The 18,472-nt window shown below is 39.4% G+C and overlaps 1 protein-coding gene across 1 annotated transcript in view; it reads right to left on the bottom strand.

Annotated features, from left to right (window-relative positions):
• Positions 1-18,472, bottom strand: part of SH2D4B (SH2 domain containing 4B) — a gene marked incomplete at its 3' end in the record, with an annotated part of 61,616 nt that overhangs the window by 27,360 nt on the left and 15,784 nt on the right. The gene's annotated exons all lie outside the window — the stretch shown is intronic.

The following is an 18,472-nucleotide window of genomic DNA, read 5'->3' as shown; positions in this document are numbered from 1 at the left end:
ATTGTAACACAAGCCACCGCAACACATAGAAAACAATAGCTTTCTATGTGTTCCATTAACACTACAATGCAATGGGTAGTGCGCAGCAATAAAATGCAAACATGCTATATTTTATTGCAGCGCACTAAATGCCACTCCACGGCAGCGTAGGATGACCTGCGGGGACTTGAATGATTATTGCTACTACTGTGAGCTTTGAGAATGAATTGCTCTATAAAGTCTGCAGCTAATGAGGCCAGTCAGGGCTTGCTTCAAAGCTCATTTACTGTTTTTTTTAAGTATATATACATGCTTGAATCTTGCTTTTATGTACCAGCCAGCCAGCTAGCCACTGGTAAATGTTATTATATGTGACCACCACTAGCCACTTTAAGAAGTAAACAACATAATATGATGCTATATCTTGTGAGGATGGCATTAGTATAGCATCGCAAGCAAAAATGAAGACTATTGCCAATGGCGATTGGCATGGGGTCATGAGTATCAGGGAAGTAGAGATAGCAGTGTTGTGTGTACATGCCCCTTTTAAATTGGAAATTGTGGAATGGATACATGTGATATTTTAATCAATTTGGACCCTGAAGATAAGTTCATTTGTTTCCAGCACCAGGAGCCTGAAACTGAAAGAGCCTAGATCTTTCATCACTGTAAACAATCTAAAAGTAAAGTGCTTACTCGCATGTTCCTGATCTCTAACCTTATCTGACCCTAACAATAACTCCACCCACACCCATAAAACAAAATCCATATCAAAATGAACCATCATCCTCAGCTTTAAAACCTAAAACCCAGCTCAATTTATTTTTTTGTTTTACAAAAAAAGAAGCTGGAGTTGGGCTTCAACTCTTAAAGTATAATTAAACCTTACTTTTTTGCATATTTCTAGTGCTAGCAAGCAGTAGATATATGCAAAAACATTAAAGAAAAGTCACCAAAAAGGTTAATACTTACCTCTGTCTCTGCCGCTCGCTCACGTCCGAAGATCTGAAAAATTCTTGAGAGGCCGTGAAGGATCATAGGGCGGGCGTATGCGCAGTAGAGATCTTTGGCCAGGAGAAGAGGAGAGATGCAGGGTAAGTCAATGCAAACTCAGCAGCGTGCACGTGCACAGATACCATGGGACAAGAAGAGACAGCAGTCTGCGCTGGATCAGAGACCGGCACCAGCGCTGGAGGGATTGCTGAAAACTACTGGAAAGAAGATCGGATCCAGCAGCATCATTTAAGGTAAGTCCTTAAGGCAGCATTGGAGGATTTTATCCTTTAATGTCACTTTAACCTAACCTTGAAGATGTACCCTTAGTGGAAACGTTTTTTTGAGAAAACGGTGCAAGCTGAAATCACTGCACTCCGGGCATACAGTTTAATACACAGTAGCAGTACATATGCAGTATGTGAGCCATTTTGTATTTTAGCCCACCCAGTCCTGTAATTTACACAGTGCTGCCAGACCTGACTTTCCTGCCCCAGGCTGAGAATGTGAAGGTGTGGCAACCATCTAATAAGGTAATCACTCTGCTCTTTCCTCTTGTCAATGTGGTCAGCACACCTCATTGGCCCCTTGTGCTGCCCCTCCCTCGCCTAGTCTGCTGCTATACAGTGGATTACAAGAAGCTGTACTAAATACTAAGTGAATGTGGTTATTGTTCAAAAAACGACATTCATTCCAAAACTAAATGTTAAAAGAAAATGAAAATCAAAAACATTTTGACACACAGTGCTCCAAGCTGTGACAATCCGGTCCTGTGTAAAGCTGGCTATACATTACACCTTTTATATTTTGAACTAAAAAATGTATTTACAGAACGTCCGCTTAATTTCGTAATTGTTCACAGGGTTCAATTGACTATCAATTTCCAAAATCAAATTTTTAATAACATTCTACAAGTCTCTGATTCCATTTTCGAATGTTCTGATGAGTGTATGGCAATCTTAACACATTACTTTGTTTATAAACAAAAGGTTGTGGTTACTCTTGAGGTTAGTGTTAGGGTTTGGGTGAGGATTAGAGCTAATGTTAGCACTAAGCTATTGTTCGGGTAAGCTCTAGTGCTGGTCTCAAGGTTATGGTTACTGTTTCCTAACCTCAAAATTAAGGCAAATCAAAAATGTGTGTAGCGATTCCCTTTTTTTGATCAGTGATACCCAGTGCAGCATAACACTATCTCCTGGCTCCAAACGGTGGTCTACAGTAATAGAACCTATGGGTCTCCCTGTGTTTCCTCTGTAAGAAACCTCTATGATGGATCCACAGCACATCAGTACACCCTGATTCTAGGGTCAATTGCTATGAGTTACCGCAACTCAGTAATCTTCTTGTCTAGGGATGATCTCACTAACTTTGCCCATCAGCACTTACCGCCCTCTATGGTGATGGATTAAAGCGTTGTCCAGACTGTAGATATACTGCTGAGAACTTTATTGTAGAACTTCAGGGAGAGAGAGAGAGGTTGAGGGTTAGGATCATCCAGGCTGATATAGACTTCTTTAAATGGTAGAATGTGGTTGCTGTCTCCATTCAAGACAGGAAGAACAGCTGAGGTAGAAGTCACCAGCCATGTTCATCCTTCTTATCAGTACTAACCACTGGGCCTCCATACTCAGTCCTCAGTGTAAGCACACGGCTAGTCCCTAGGCTTTAGGCCTAGCCATCTCAGACAGTCCACAGCGACCTCCCCACAGGCAGGGCCTGGGGGAGGAAGAGAGCTCACCCAAATACTTGGGTCCACCCCAAGTATGTATCTCCTCCCCCCAGCATGCACGACTGGCCATTAGCCTCACAGTGATTGGCTGGAGAGGGATGTCTACCCATAGCAATTCCTTATTGGTTGTTCTGCTCTGTGACCAGGGTACACCCAGCAGCAGACAGATGCAAAAGAAGACAACTTGATTTGGGGAAACCAAATGAACATAGATGACAAATCAGCATCAGACTACTTACAATGTGAAAATACTCATTTCAATAGCACTCTTTCATACAGGGTACTACATGTGCATTTTACTAGTTGTTGGCATCTGCCTTCAGTCAGGTGGCCCACTCTGGAGTAAATGTTAAATGAAGGGAATCAAGAATGAATCTTTGTATTAAAGAGTATAACAGATGATTAGCAGTAAATACAGTTCTATCGTAATCTCCTTTTTGAGCACAAGGTTTCAGAAGCATCAAGCATTAGGCCATTATAAGTGCTAAAGTGAAACAAATAGTTTTCATTTGGTTGATAGTGAGGAAATTATTTGCATAAGTCTGGAAAAGTAAATGCTCTTTAATGGACTTGACATTTTTTTAACTACACTTTCTCAACTTTAAATATGGTCCACTCATCATTTTAGGAGGGAGATTTGTGGAGTGTTAAATATTTTAGCATGGTTAAACCACGCTTGTTAAGTGTTCTGCATATAATTCAGGCCTTTGAATCGTTAATGAAGGCGTGGAGCTCTGGGAATTGTATTCAGTACATTACTGATTTTAGTCGACACAAAATGTAAAATACAGAGAAATATTGATATAATTTGGACTCCAAAAAGAAGTACCGATTCTTTTTTTCACGTTTCTGTTTGCATTAAACACACGCACATGAAGACGTGTGCTTTTACTAGCAGCTTAAGACATTGTGGTCAATGTACAAACGTGCTAAAATGCACTCAAAACTGCTTCTGTCGCACATTTTCTTGCATTTCCATTGAAGTCAATGGTGTAAAAATTAGCTGCAAACTGCCAAAAGAAGCTCCTGTACAAACGCGCTAAAATGCACTCAAAACTGCTTCTTTCGCACATTTTCTTGCATTTCCATTGAAGTATGGGGTAAAAATGAGCTGCAAACTGCCAAAAGAAGCTCAGAGAATCGGTGAGTTTTTTTTAATTTTAGCACCGAGACAAAAACAAGCAGTTATCCTTGCAGTGTGGGGGTAGCCCCACTGCATGGGTAAATAAAAGTTTTGCCTAGAGTTTTTCTTTAAGAAGTGTTTGTAAGCTTGTAGCGCTGTACAGGTGATTGTGATAGTTATCCCAATTTGGCTACAAAAGTGGAAATACACTTTCATTTTCCTTACTTTACCTAGAGCAATACAGCTAGGCCAGCGCTCTGACCACATCCAGTAACTGATTAATGAAGAAGCAACAGCAGACTGATGAGCTCATCCCTCTGCTTTCTACTGTCAGTAGATTCCTTGTTAGCCCAGAAAAATGCACAACACCTAAATTGTGTTGTCCCTCCCTCTCCCAGTCTTAGCTCTGTATATTTTAACACAAAGTTCATATCATGCCTATATCAAGCGCAGGTAAGTAAACTAGTTGCATTTATAAACCCATTTAATTTTTTTTTTACAGATGAACTGCATTAATTGGTTGTTTTATATGTGGCCAAAGTTCAGCTTTGCAATTGCCAAAATAATTGCCAAGTGTACTGAATCACTGACCCGTAACAAGTGCAAAGGTTTAGACTTTCACATTTTACTGCCTTCATGTTTCAGTTTTGTGACTCACTTAATAATGAAGCCATAAGATGAGCATGGCAGCCATTGATCTAGCAGCTCATTAAAAAAACGCAATAATTGAAACAGCCATATTTCTGTCAAAACAGATTTACTCTAAAGAGCTGCTATGGTCATTTCATTGATTGTTTATCTGTACTATACATATGATCTCAGTTCAATGTTAAAGAAACTATTATTGAGGGTTAGTGTTTAAAACCCCTGTTTGTTTGTATAGTATTTTAATGCATAGGCACCGGGACAGCCATATTCCTTCATCATAGGCTCTTCTTACTGCTTAGTAATACTACACAATGATTGTGCTTCATCGTTTCTCCTTCTTAGTTCTCAAGTCTGTTGGGTTAAATTACTAATTGGAGTGCAACTGAAACCAAAACATTTTTAGTTTTGGATAGAGTGGATAGAGTGGAGAAGGATTAGAGCACCTGTCAGGTTTTTATTGCTGTCTATGTCCCCATTGGGGAGTTTCACTCTATTCTCTCTATTAGTCCTGGTGACCGTTATCACAGAGAATGAAAGAGAAAACCAAAATGTTGGGTTGTCACCAGAACAGGAGGGATTGGAGGGATTTCCTCTCACTTCCTTTGTCGGTATCAGACCGAGAGTGAAGGGAAATCTCCCCAGTGGGACACAGATGGGGGAAAAAAAGCTGACAGGAGTTATAACCCTTTCTTACTCTATCCAAAACTATAAACAAGTTTTGGCTGTTGTTCTACTTTATGTAGATCATTTTCTCTAAAGTAAAGTGAAGATGTCCTCACTTTAATCATCCAGTCAAATGCAAGGCATAATGCTGGCTTTTTTTCTCATTTCCCTGCAGTTGATCCGTTATTGAAAGTGAATACAGCTTTACTTTGCTAAGCCGTTCTCGTCTCCTTCAGTACATCAAGTCCTATAGCTTAGGTCTGACTTCATTGTTTCGCAGCTACTGAACCAGGAAAGTAAATCACTTTTGCTAATATACCTATGAGCATTATATGGATAAGGCATATCTATAATACAGTAAACTCCCAGTTATCCGACACCCTGGGACAGTTTCTGGTTGCTTGAGAGTTAATATTTCAAATTGAAATAGCCAATAGCAGGCTGGCTATTGAAACCCCTGCCACTGAGCAGAGGAGCCGACCTGAGAGAGAGAGCTGTCTCTCTCTCAGATCCGATCTACTGCTCAGTGGGCTTGTACAATAGCCAGCCTGCTATTGTTTATTGCAATTTGAAATAGCCAATAGCAGGGTGGCTATTGCTCCCCATTGTTTACATTCTGCTGACGACCACGGGATCTAGCCACCGCCTGGTAGCAAGATGTAAACAAAGAATTTTGTTAGCAACCAAATACATTTACTTGCTAACTAAATGTTTTATTGTGCACCAAGCAACCGGCAATTTTTTAGTGAGCACCAAGCAACCAGTAATTTTTTCGTGAGCATCAAGCAACCGGCAATTTTTTAGTGAGCATCAAGTCACTGGGAAAAAATAAATAAATCAAGGACTAATTATGTCCTCGATTTTTTTTTTGCTGGTTGCTCGAGAGTGCCGGTTGCTTGAATACCAGGTAATGGGGAGTTTACTGTAATAAAAACTTTCAGAAATGTTTATATTATATTTTAAGAGAGTATACATCATGGGATTTATTTTTGTTTTCCATTAGTAAAACGTTGTTAAGTACAGATATAGATAAGCGTATTTTATCATGCTGATAGACACAATAGGCTTAATTCACTAAGAAGGATGACTTTTTATATTACCACTACTTATTTTCACGTTCAAAATTTTTATTTGAAAATTGCAAGTGTACAACAAAGCTTCACTGATCGCAATCTACAGTGTAGCAATCTTCAACAATACAGTTTTTGGAAGTACAAAAAAAAAACACATGCAACAATAGACATAATACAAGACACTCTAGAGATGGTGCTATATCAAGGGTTGATGACCTGTGTGTTAAAGTAACACTAAACTCGGGAGTTCAATCTTAAAAATACATTCAAGTACCTTTAAATATTAACAAAAATGTATGTTGTTTATGTATCACTTGGCTGTGAATCCTCAAATCATCTGCTGACACTGTCCTTCCTTCTGGAGGGTGGCTACTTTTGTTCCCCATGATCCCTGTGTGTCTTGTAAAGTAGCCACCAAGCCACCCATGATAGACTACAATCTCACGTTTAATTTACTAAATTGTACAGAGATTGTATTTCATCACAGGAGTGAGTTCGGAGCTGTGGCTACTTTACAACACGGGGACCATGGGGAACAAAAGTAGCCGCCCTCCAGAAGGAAGGACCAATTCAGAGATGATTTGAGGATCTACAGCTGAGTGATACACAAATAAGCTACATTTGTGTTAATAGTTAAGGTACTTAAATGCATTTTTAAGATTTAACTCCTGAGTTTAATGTTACTTTAATCTTTGTGAATTAGCTTTTACCATTTTTTTCTTTTTTTTTCATAACACCAACAGTGATATAATAGCACTAGTAGTGGTAAAATACTACTACTTGCAAGGCTGACTAAATAAAGCGTCCCATACATATTTGGGAATTGAGATCTGAGAGTTATGAGGTAAATTAGGCATAGTAACCAAAACAAGGGAAAGAGGTTTGTGAATTGAGTCTAACCCAGGTCCTATGTGATCTCTCATTACTCCAGGAAATAAAGTTCATCCATTTCCTTGCATGTGTAAAGTGTTGGTACAGCATTCTGCACGGCTACAGCATGCTAGCAATGATGCAACGGGCCTTATAAGGAAGGAGTAGGGGTTCACACCATCAGAACTGTTACAGTTATGAAATATTAGACAGTGTTTTATGCTGTTTCTCTATCTCCATGTCTCTCAGCTGTGCTCCTGCGTTGTCACCCTGTTACACAGGCTTCTGATAGAGACTGCAACTGACCATTTCAACACACATTATGATGGTATGGTCCACTGTTATCACCATTAGGAAACATGTTTATGATACACTGCATTTGATCAACCGTTACAGCCATACCACTTCTTTTTAAAAAGGCTCCTTAATGTCCACCAATTTGGGTTCACATCTACTTCCTACTGTGGTAGAGGGAGGCAGCTTCCCACCAGTACGTGTGAGACTAAATGGGGATAAATGTAAACAATCGAGAATGGATGGGGTGATTAAACCAGGGAATGGTGAGGGCAGAAGAGCAGCAAATAATCTTAATGTCCTAACTAAGGGATAATAATAAATCCACCAGTCCTAGAAATGTCTTTTACAATTAGATTCTTATAATTAGCAAACAGAGGCAATGGTGTGCTAGGTTATTTAGTGAATAAAAATGGTTTGTTCTAAAATTACTGTTTTAGTATGTAGGAATGCCAGGGTAGCACTGGAAGGTTGCACGTGACATACTGGCCACACTTTAGAGCTGAACTCCTGACATACAGCTAAATAGACGGATAAAATGCATATTTCAGAGCTGTTTCATCTGACAAAAGATTTGTATTTCTGTCCATCCAGCCCATCCAGGCCTGGGCCATAAATTGAACCCATCATAAAATACGAAAATTGCAAATTGTAATCAGAACTCCATTGAAGTTCAAAGGAGGTAAATCTTGAAAATCAATTCTGGCAACTTTCCAGTCTAATAGACTAGGAATTGTCAAACAAAGGACATTTAGATCTGAGAACTGCTATGGGGGAACATGTACAAATGCAAAAGAAAATGTAAAAAATACCAAGGGGTCGTCATTTTTAAACTCCATTTCTTTCCATGATGTGCTTGGAATGTGTTTTTAAGCTGTATGTAGTGTTACGGAACAGTATGATTCTTATAGACCGTGTTAGTGACACCATACTCTGGCATCACGTGCGTAATTGATTTTATATAAATTGATTTTCAACATTTTGAATTTAGCTTGGCTTAATACAGCAGCAGCAATAAAATTAATTTCAACGTAAAGTTTTTTTCACGTAGTTTTGTCAGTGACACCTGATTTTTTTTCCCAGACTTGGAACTACTCTTAAATACTCTTTAGTCTTAAGAAAATTAAGTTAAAGCTTTCAGCTTTGTACCATTTGGCCAGTGGTATAACCATTTCATATTATCGCTAGTGATGTTTTTTTTTGTAACCATACCACACTGTATTGTCTAAAAAGTTTAATACAAATGTCAAAACCGAGTGCACAAAAAACACTTATAAACCACATTTCAGAGACAAGGCAATAAATATCCTTGAATAAAAATTAAAGTGTCATATTTAACAGACAATAAAGAGTACACGTATAGTACAATGGCTGGAGAGTATGTAAGCAGCCTGATTTGGGTGCAATGTATGAGGGAGAGAGAGATGAGGCAGTTTTTATTATGAAATCAAAATTAGAGTATATTATTTCAGAGACAATATTCAGAAATATTGTAAGACCCTCACATTATTTAGGCAGTTGTAATAGGTTGCATTTGAAGAGGGGGAGACGAGGCAGGTTTTATCATGAAATAAAATGTAAAGTGTATCATTTAACACCCAGTACGTAAGCAGCTTCAGTAGGCTGAAGTTTCAATGGGAGACACTAGACATAAATAAACAAGTTAAAATCAGGGTTTACTATTTCACAAAATAAAGACGGACTTATTGCACTGACTCCATGCACAGTATTTATAGCAGGCTTTGATTGATATAACCAGGAGCCTAGCTCTGAGTTCCATAGCTACTGTGATAGTTTCTAAAGCCATGATGAATGGTGATTATTTGGCCCCTGAAACACATTGGTTGCCTTTTGTTTTCCTGTTATCAGCTGAGAAGTAAATTAAAATACATCTGGATTTTCAAAACATGTGGACCACCTTCCAGTGAGGCAACTCATTTAATTCAGTGGTGTAGCAGGACCAAGCCTATGGTGTAGGCACAACCTTGAGGTGCTATATCTGTTAATCGAGAGGTAAAATGTGATGTCCCTTGTGGAGACAGAGATGTCTCTTCAGGAGTGGTCACATGAGAAACAATAAGATGGGAGACACGGAAAGCCCTTGTAGTGTGGTAGATACAAAAATTATAAATATGTTTCATGCATTGAAAAGAAAGAATGCAAAAATTTAATTTTGGTGGGTTGCGGGGATTACGTCTGTCTCCATGCAGGAGGTTGAGACCACTTTTGATGCTGTCGGGTGAACCCAATCTGAAGGTCCTGGGAAGGATGTTGAGATCAGCAGCATGCAGTCTGGGTTTTCACAGCACAGCAGCCCTTTGGTTCGACTGAACTGGAGGGCAGAGGTGGCTGAAGAGAGCCGAAGGATCAGCCGAAGCTACGGCTGTATCCTTTGGATCCATACAGAATAACCCCCTAAATGTTCTGAACTGTATTGTTGCCCCAGTTAATCAGTCCTTCAGCTGATTTCAACTTATTATACATCACGGACATACAAGACACATAAGCACATTATTTTTCTGTGTACAAAAAAAGTGTTTCTTACTGGCAGTTGGTGATACATGGTGTGACCTGATAACCCCAATAGCAGTAGACATCAGGGAACCCTACCTATCAGGAAAACCTACCTATTGCCCTTATACAGACATTCAGAAAATATTTGCTAAATGTACTGAAAAAGGAGAGATGTGTATAAAAAGTCAGATTATGTAAGCAGCTATTTAGGTAATAGGGATTGTTATGACAAATACTCAACACCATATACACAAAATAATTGTTTTGTGTATTTGGATAAAGCATACCTGCACGTATGTAAAAATAGACACATAATACAACAATGAGTGAGCCTATTAATATAAATTATTCACTGCTCTGTATGATTTCTACTCAATGCTAACAGCTATAAAGGAAAAAAAAATGTTACATATAAAGAAATGTACTATTTTAAGGCAAACCTACAATATTAGTTGTCATATAAAACAGTCAGGCATTCAAATGTGTAATTCAGAGTAACTGTAAAATGTCCAGTAAGAGTTGAAACTGAAGACACTGTAGTCAAAGATCTGTTCTGGGGACAGAATACTTTTCTATGTAGAGCAGAGCACATGTAAATATTTTGAAGGACACAAGTAATAGCTTCTACTTTAGCTAAGTTTGCCCTTTAAGTATGGACATCGGTTGTTGCTCAAAGCATATTATACTTTACATATGAAATTATGACTACTGCATCATACTTCAATTGAAAGGTTGCCCTAGTAATGATTAAAAGGGATTTTCCTGATTAACTCCTAAGATGATGTAGGAATCACCATATTTGGTAGTCCTCCTGAAATAACAGCATGACTTTAGACCTGATGAAACCTCTAAAATACATCCATCAGACCAGCCACTGGTGAACCTATCCATTTCCCAAGAGTGTAAGCATTGTAGTACCTTCATAATCTTCTTCATGTGAGGTTAAGTTCATGCACACTAAACAACACCATTAGTAAAATGAAAACATTTCACGTTTTGTCATAATTTAACCATACCTCCCAACTTTCTGAGATGAGAAAGAGGGACACTTTCCAGTCCAATGTAATTAGGCAATGGACACCCCCCAACACACACACACACCCCACACACACCCGCCACACATCCAGTTATGTGAACCATTAACGATGTATATGGCAAAAATTATTGCTTAAACCCAGATTTATTTTATGATTATTTTTCCTTTTATACTGGGTTTTAAAAAGAGTAAACAAGATAATTAAGAGATAAAAAAAATGGTTTTGGTGTCAAATAACACTTTTGGTAGTTGAGTTGTATATTTTCATAGAGATATCTACATCAGGTCAAAAAAGAGAGACACCTGAGAAGAAAAGAAGGAAAAGGGATTTTGTTCCAAATGAAGGACAGTTGGGAGGTATGGTTAACAGATAAGCGCTCCCACTTGGGATGGAGAGAAGATATGACTGCCACAGGAAGGGCGGAGGTGTCTTCTGTATGCTGTGTGAAAAGCAACATGGGGACACCCAATGGGGAAAGTATTGGTTGTAAGCGGACAGAGTTGGGACAAGTTTTTGTTTAATGACTGTTTACTGGTGAGTTATTGGGTGAGTTGTTTTTCTTCACAAATACTTCATCAAACACTAAGGAAGGAAACTATATATTTTTTATTTTGCATTCTTAAACTACACCTGTCATGATTGAAGTACAAGGGCTGCTGCTGCTGGCCCTTATTTTAAAAATGTTAGTTGTCTGGCTGTTTCTGAATGACATACCTGGAATAAGCATGCTGTAAACAAGTGCCCGAAAAGTGTTGGAACTCTCTATACATGTTCCAGGTCATCAATAGTGATGAGCCAAACACCCCCGTGTTCGGTTCTAACTCGAACTTTCGAACATGGAAAAAGTTCTAACTCGAACTTAGAACTCAATGCAAGTCTATGGGGGTAGAACTCAGAAATGTAAATGTCCCCATTTTGAAGCCTTATATGCAATTTATTGCCCATAAAAAGTGTATGGGGATCCGGGTACTGCCCTGGGGGACATGTATCAATGAAAAAAACACTTTTAAAAAATAAAATTTTTAAAGGAGCAGTGATTTAACATCACTTAAAATGAAACATTAAAAATTAAAAATTCCTTTAAATATGGTGCCTGGGGGGTCCCCTTTCACTGACCGTAAAGTGGCACATCTGTATGATGTATAGAACCTGCTGAAGCAAAAATGATATTTATATACATTTTATTGATATTTATATAGAACTCTAATATATACAGAAGTCTGATTTATATATATATATATATAAATCAGACTTCTGTATATATTAGAGTTCTATATAAATATCAATAAAATGTATATAAATGTCATTTTTGCTTCAGCAGGTTCTATACATCATACAGATGCGCCACTTTACGGTCAGTGAAAGGGGACCCCCCAGGCACCATATTTATGAATTTTTCATTTTTAATGTTTCATTTTAAGTGATGTTAAATCACTGCTCCTTTAAAAATTGTATTTTTTAAAAGTGTTTTTTTCATTGATACATGTCCCCCAGGGCAGTACCCGGAATAATATATATAATCAGACTTCTGTATGTATATACTGTATATATATGTATGTGTATATATTTATATATGTATGTGTGTATATATATATATATAAAGTTATAAGTCTATTATAACTCTCTATAACTATCTATAACTCTCTATCTATCTGCTGACTGTAACTAACTATACTAGAACCCTCTCTATCTCCTACAGCACACTACATGGGTCCGCGGTGTCAGCAGCCTTATATAGTGTGCTGCAGGGACTTAGCTGTGAGACATGATTGAGCAGAGTCATCGTGACTCTGCCCAATCATGGCTCTACATTTGTACTGAGCCCTGATTGGCACAGTCTTGCACCTGACCTGCGGTCAGGTGCAGGACTGTAGCCAATTACCGTTTTCGGACGGCGCAGTGCATTGTGGGATGTGCCGGGGTCGAACAGACCGCGGACATCCCATAATGTTCGGCGTTCGGCGAACGCTAGAACATGCAATGTTCGAGTCGAACCTATGGTCGACTCGAACATGCAGCCCATCCTTAGTCATCAACTGAAAAAGCAATGAAGCCAAGGGATCAGCATTACAGCCATGGAATTAAGGGGTTTGGGAACCCTTTCTTGAGCATGAAGAATGTATTTGCATTACAAATTCTGTTTCCTTCAGATTTATATGATTTATAAACTGATATTTTTTTTAGGTTTTTTTTCTTATTTTTTTTACAGAATTTGTAATGCGAATACATTCTTCATGCTCAAGAAAGGGTTTCCAAACAACTATAGGTCATCTTTAATGAAAGCATCCATTTGCCTTGAGCTAGGAGTATTCTGGATTGGACCCAGGGAACATTCCTGGACCACAGATAGGTGAGTCTTTAATTTCCTTTTGAGTGCATTTATTCATTGATTTTACTACACTATATTAGTGTGCTCTCTGCCCTGCTTGTTTTACCTTGATGCTCACTTTGTCTGATTAGAACATCAGATGGAGCTGTCCAATATGGGATGAGTCACTCTTCTGACTTTTTGCACAAGTGTTCTGGATCACTGATCTGACCTCCTTCTCATTCACTTGCATGTTCAACATTTAGCTTAAGCTGTTGAACTTGGAAAACAGGATTTTTACAGCATGTAACAGTAAGTAAAAGGAAGTGAAAGGTTCACTTGTTAAAGGAGAATTATGACCCAAGGGCACATAAAAGTACTTCTTGCCTTTACTCTAATAGCATTCTTCTTTTCCAAAGTCACAGCACATCCTAGATTAATTAATCACAAGTCACAGAAAACGGCCACCTGCAGCCATGTTCACTGCTCCTTTCCTCTTAGGGGGCGTTAACAAGGAATGCAGCCCGCCCTCAGCTTTTTTTTTCTAACTCTATCTGCCATGGCCACGCTTTCTCTAATCATGTAAACGGTGTCCGGCTGGAGTGTGCACGCTGACATGTGGGAGTGGGAGGCAGAGTATCAACTGAGAAGACTCCCTTCTCTTTCCCTCTCTCTTACCAGTATTTCCCCTCTCTCTTAAACGATCTTCCCCTGCTCTGTCTCACATAATCAGATGCTTGCAGCAGTTGTATGGAAACCTGTTCCCCGTAAATCTTAGTTCCCCTGCCGTTCAGCTATTACCATAAGCCCGCCCCTTCCTTACAGCTGCTTGGTATTTACATAGCCCTGCCCCCTCTCTGCAAGCTCTGGTGTTCTATGAGAAAGTGACAACAATGAGAGTGGTGACATGTGATCGAGAGACAAGTCAGAGATCTCCTATACAGTGTGTGGAGATGTGGAAGCTGAACGATCAGAGCACACAATGTGAGAGGAGACGTTTGTCTGTCTCTTTCTCATAGAACACCTGAGCTTGCAGAGAGGGGGGTGTGGCTATGTAAATACCAACCAACTGTAAGGAAGGGGCAGGCTTATCATAATAGCTGAACGGCAGGGGGAACTAACCTTTACAGGGAACAGATTTCCATACAACTGCTGCACATGTGGCAGAGGCAGTGAGGAGAAACCACCTTCTATGCACGCGCTGCGAAGGTAGGAAGAGAGCTGAGGGGAAAAAGCTGCTGCGCATGCCCATATATTCGTGGACGCGTAGCAGTTCTCAAGAAGCGCTGTCAGTCACAGTGACGAATGATCAGTGGGGAGGATCTCGATAGTATTGTCGGGATCTTTCCCCACTGCTGTGCTTTGCCCCACCCACCATCTTAAAGTAACGATTATATGTTTAGGGTGCATTTTGGATTATAGTAGTAAATTGTTCCTATAGCACATGGAATCCAAAAGTGAAGAAAAGCTTGGACCCCATAGATTTCCTTTAACTCAAAAGAAGACTAGATAATATTAATGTGCACTAGTTTTTTGTTTACCTTTTTTAAAAATCTATAATTTTTTTAAACCCGGCCATAATAAAGAAAGCATAGACTGTATACTCAAAACTACTTGAATAAAAACCGTGTGGGTTAAAGTGAGATAAAATGCTTACCTACCCCCTGCCATCTGCCCATGGCACCGAGGTGAGAGTGATGTCATCTTTCTGGTGAGATCCTAGTGAATGCTGAGTAGCCCAAATCTTGGGAGAAGACACTACTGTACTTTGCTGTTTATGTTATCTTTTAAAATTTCAGTTACTCACCATTTCCCAGGATATCATCAGAAGTAGGGTAGCACAGATACCAAGTACTGTACTCGGTACAAGTATGAGTACATGTACCGATACTTTTGAGCTCCAAGACTAGACTAAAGAAAAATTCAAAAATTAGGAGGCAGCTGTCATTTGTAAGGAGCATGCGGAGCTCCTGGGATTTGTACATCTCTGTTTTAATGTACGATTTTGCTTTTATAAATATAAATATAAAAGGGATGCACAGATACCAGTTTTGCGAGTACGAGTACTGGTACTTGCCGAGTACTTACAAGTACGAGTACTGATACATTTTTGTTTATTGTCATGTGACAGTTTTTCTAAAACAATACAGACTAATGATTTCAGGACAGTGGTGGAGTGCCAGAGCCAGGTCCCAGCTGCAACCCTGGTAGTTCTCATGAAAATGGCAAGTATCTGCACTGGTACTCGAAAAGTACCTGTGCTTTCCTTTTCAGAAGGATGTTTACTTGAGCAGATAAGGGTTAGAACCCCTGTTAGGTCTTTATTTCACTCGGTGTCCACGCTAGGGAAATATGCCTAGTCAATTTTTCCTGATAATCATTATGACCTCGATAGAAAGTTAAGGATAACTGAAAAAATTGAGTTGTCCCCAGACAAATAATAGAGAGAAACGGGGACACTTATTCAGATGACAGCTGTCTTAGTGCTAGATCATACCAGTCCCAGCCCGATGGGTGCTGGAATGCACTGGATCGCATTCCGGTCGGCTCACTATGTTTGGGGCAGGAGGGGGCGTGGTGGTGCATTGAAGACAATGGCACCGCAGTCGCACTGTGGCTGTGGTGCCATTGACTTAAATGCACCGCTATGCCCCCTCCCACCCCAAAACAATGCGTGCTGGCCGGAATGCGAGCCAGTGCGTTTTGGCACCAATTGGGCCAGAACACACTGGGACTGGTGTGAACTAGCCCTTAGACTGTCACGTCATGTTGTGTCTACAAGACAAGAAGTGAAGGAAAATCTCCCCAATGACACACAGCAGGCAAACATTGCTGACAGCAGTGTTAACCATTTACTACTCCATCCTAAATGTAAATAATATGGTTTTCATTTCGATGTGCACCATGACAACGGGATCGTGCCCAACCCCATCTAGTAATCTGTCAATTCGCTCCGCAACGTGTCGAACACGGGCCTCCGGTAGGCGGCACACTGTTCGACGCTCACGGTTCCGATGACAGATTACCCTGTCAGTCCGCCTGATGATGGAGATTTAGATCTTCTATAAGATTAAAAACATTGTAATAATGCATGTGTTCATTGAATATACAGCAAAGTCTCCCTTTTAAAAAGAAATCACCTAAAAAAGAGCGTGTATTTTTCTCTTAATCGGTTAATCCAATAAGAAATTTTACAAAGAGTTTTAAAGGTTACAAGCCAAAATCCAGAAAGCAAAAAAGGAGCCTAAATATTTTTAAATGAGTTTCAACATTTTTTTTCTTGTTGGATTTACAGAAATAATTACTGTAATATGTTGACATCCATGATTTTAATTAAGACTGTACGTTCCCCTCTGCTGGTTATGAAAAGCTATATACAGGGAGTAAATTACTTCTTATTTTAGTTAGTGTTAAAACCAGAATCCTACTTACATCACAGCAGGTCACAGCATGTAGTATCGATTGGTCAATGTTCTTGAGCTGGGACAATATCCTTTTGAGTGTGATTTACCAAAGGTCAAGAGACAGCTCAAATACAATATGTTACTATCAATTTATTCTGCTTTTCCAAAAAGCCAACGGTGCAAGCTACATTCATAGCAATATATTCAGCTGCAAAGCTTTGGCATTTAAGAGATCCTTACATAAGTTCAAAACTATATGACTTAACAGTTTTATTTTCGCAATTCCAATAATTGACTGTGTAATTTATTTAACAAAAAATATATGGACTGTAACAAAGGGATCTTTACTACTATTTAATGCTAGACTTCTCTCCTAACCACAAAATGGAAACAAAAGAGGTATAATTGTGTGTGTGTGTGTGTGTGTGTGTGTGTGTGTGTGTGATGGGGGTCTCATAGCAAAATCATTATTAGACCCCCCAGAGTCTCCAGTCTCCATGTTCAAGCCAAACCACTTCTGAACTTACACCACTATGAAACTGTAACTTTAAAGCAGGGGTAGCCAAACTTCAGCCCTCCAGCTGTGGTGGAACCACAAATCCCATGAGGCATTGCAAGATTCTCACAGCCACAGACATGATTGCCGGAGAGAGATGCACCATGGGATTTGTAGTGTCACCACAGCTGGAGGGCCGGAGTTTGGCTACCCCTGCTTTAAAGCATAATGGCTAGCTTTATGGGAATTTTTTAAAAGATGCTTCTATGTTTATTTAATTTCAGACTCCAGTATAACCCTGCAAATTTACTGCCGCTGTCCAGACTGCACTGGACGAAATGGTATGCAATGATTGACACCATATATATTAATGCCCCCAGACAATGTTCCTGACAGCCACAGATCTCACATTATTGACTGGCAACCATGCTAATTGGTTCCCAGTTTCCGAGGTCTTTTAGCACTCAAGAAAAAAGGGTCAAAGTGCATCAACCCCCCCCCCCCCCCCCCCACAATAATGTGTGAACTACTTCAGCAGCATAGGCTGCAAGGGTCCTGACCCCTTTTCACCACTTCCTGATATGCCTAAGGTGGCCACCTCTTTTGCCTACCCTTTGGCCTTGAAACCTGTCAATGGCAGTGACAGCTAGGTCTCAAAACTAACAGCGGGCACAAGTGATCGCCAGGACACATGTCTGTGGAATGAATGTCTAAAATCAAGAACGAAAATTTAATAAATTGCAGATTATCAGTCCTTATATGTTGTGGCTGCATTCAGTTTCTTTATGTTCTTTTTCAATAATAACATTTTTGAACCGTAGAATTTACATAGTAATTTAGAATTGGTTAGAATTGGTGTCATCATCTGTAAAAAGTAGGTACACTTCACATATTCTTTAAGCAACAAAATTACATAGACCAATGAACTCCGGATTCACATTTAGCACCTTGTTATTGCAGAACCATGGTATAAAACTGATGTATTTGTTTTAAATGGGCATGGTTAAAGATGGTTACACTTAAGACTTCACAGAAATAGACTTGAAGTAATTTGGTTACAGCATGGGTAGCCAAACATCAGCCCTCCATCTGTGGTGAAACCACAAATCCCATTATGTATCTGCCTCTGAGAGTTTTGAAATGCCTTATGGGGTTTGCCTACCCTAAAATAAAATTCAGTGCAGTTTGTTAGAATGTTAGAATGCAAAGGATGTTACAGCTTGCTGCATTTCTTGCTGGGTCATCAGGTCTTTTTTTGTATTTGCATCATTATTAAAAAGAAAAAACACAGGGAAATGTGTGTGTATATATAGATATATAGAGATATATATAGATATCTAT

The sequence above is a fragment of the Nanorana parkeri genome, unplaced genomic scaffold (genome assembly GCF_000935625.1).
Source record: "Nanorana parkeri isolate BGI_ZX_2015 unplaced genomic scaffold, ASM93562v1 scaffold218, whole genome shotgun sequence".
NCBI lineage: Eukaryota > Metazoa > Chordata > Amphibia > Anura > Dicroglossidae > Nanorana > Nanorana parkeri.
This window is presented reverse-complemented; position numbering and strand designations above follow the sequence as displayed.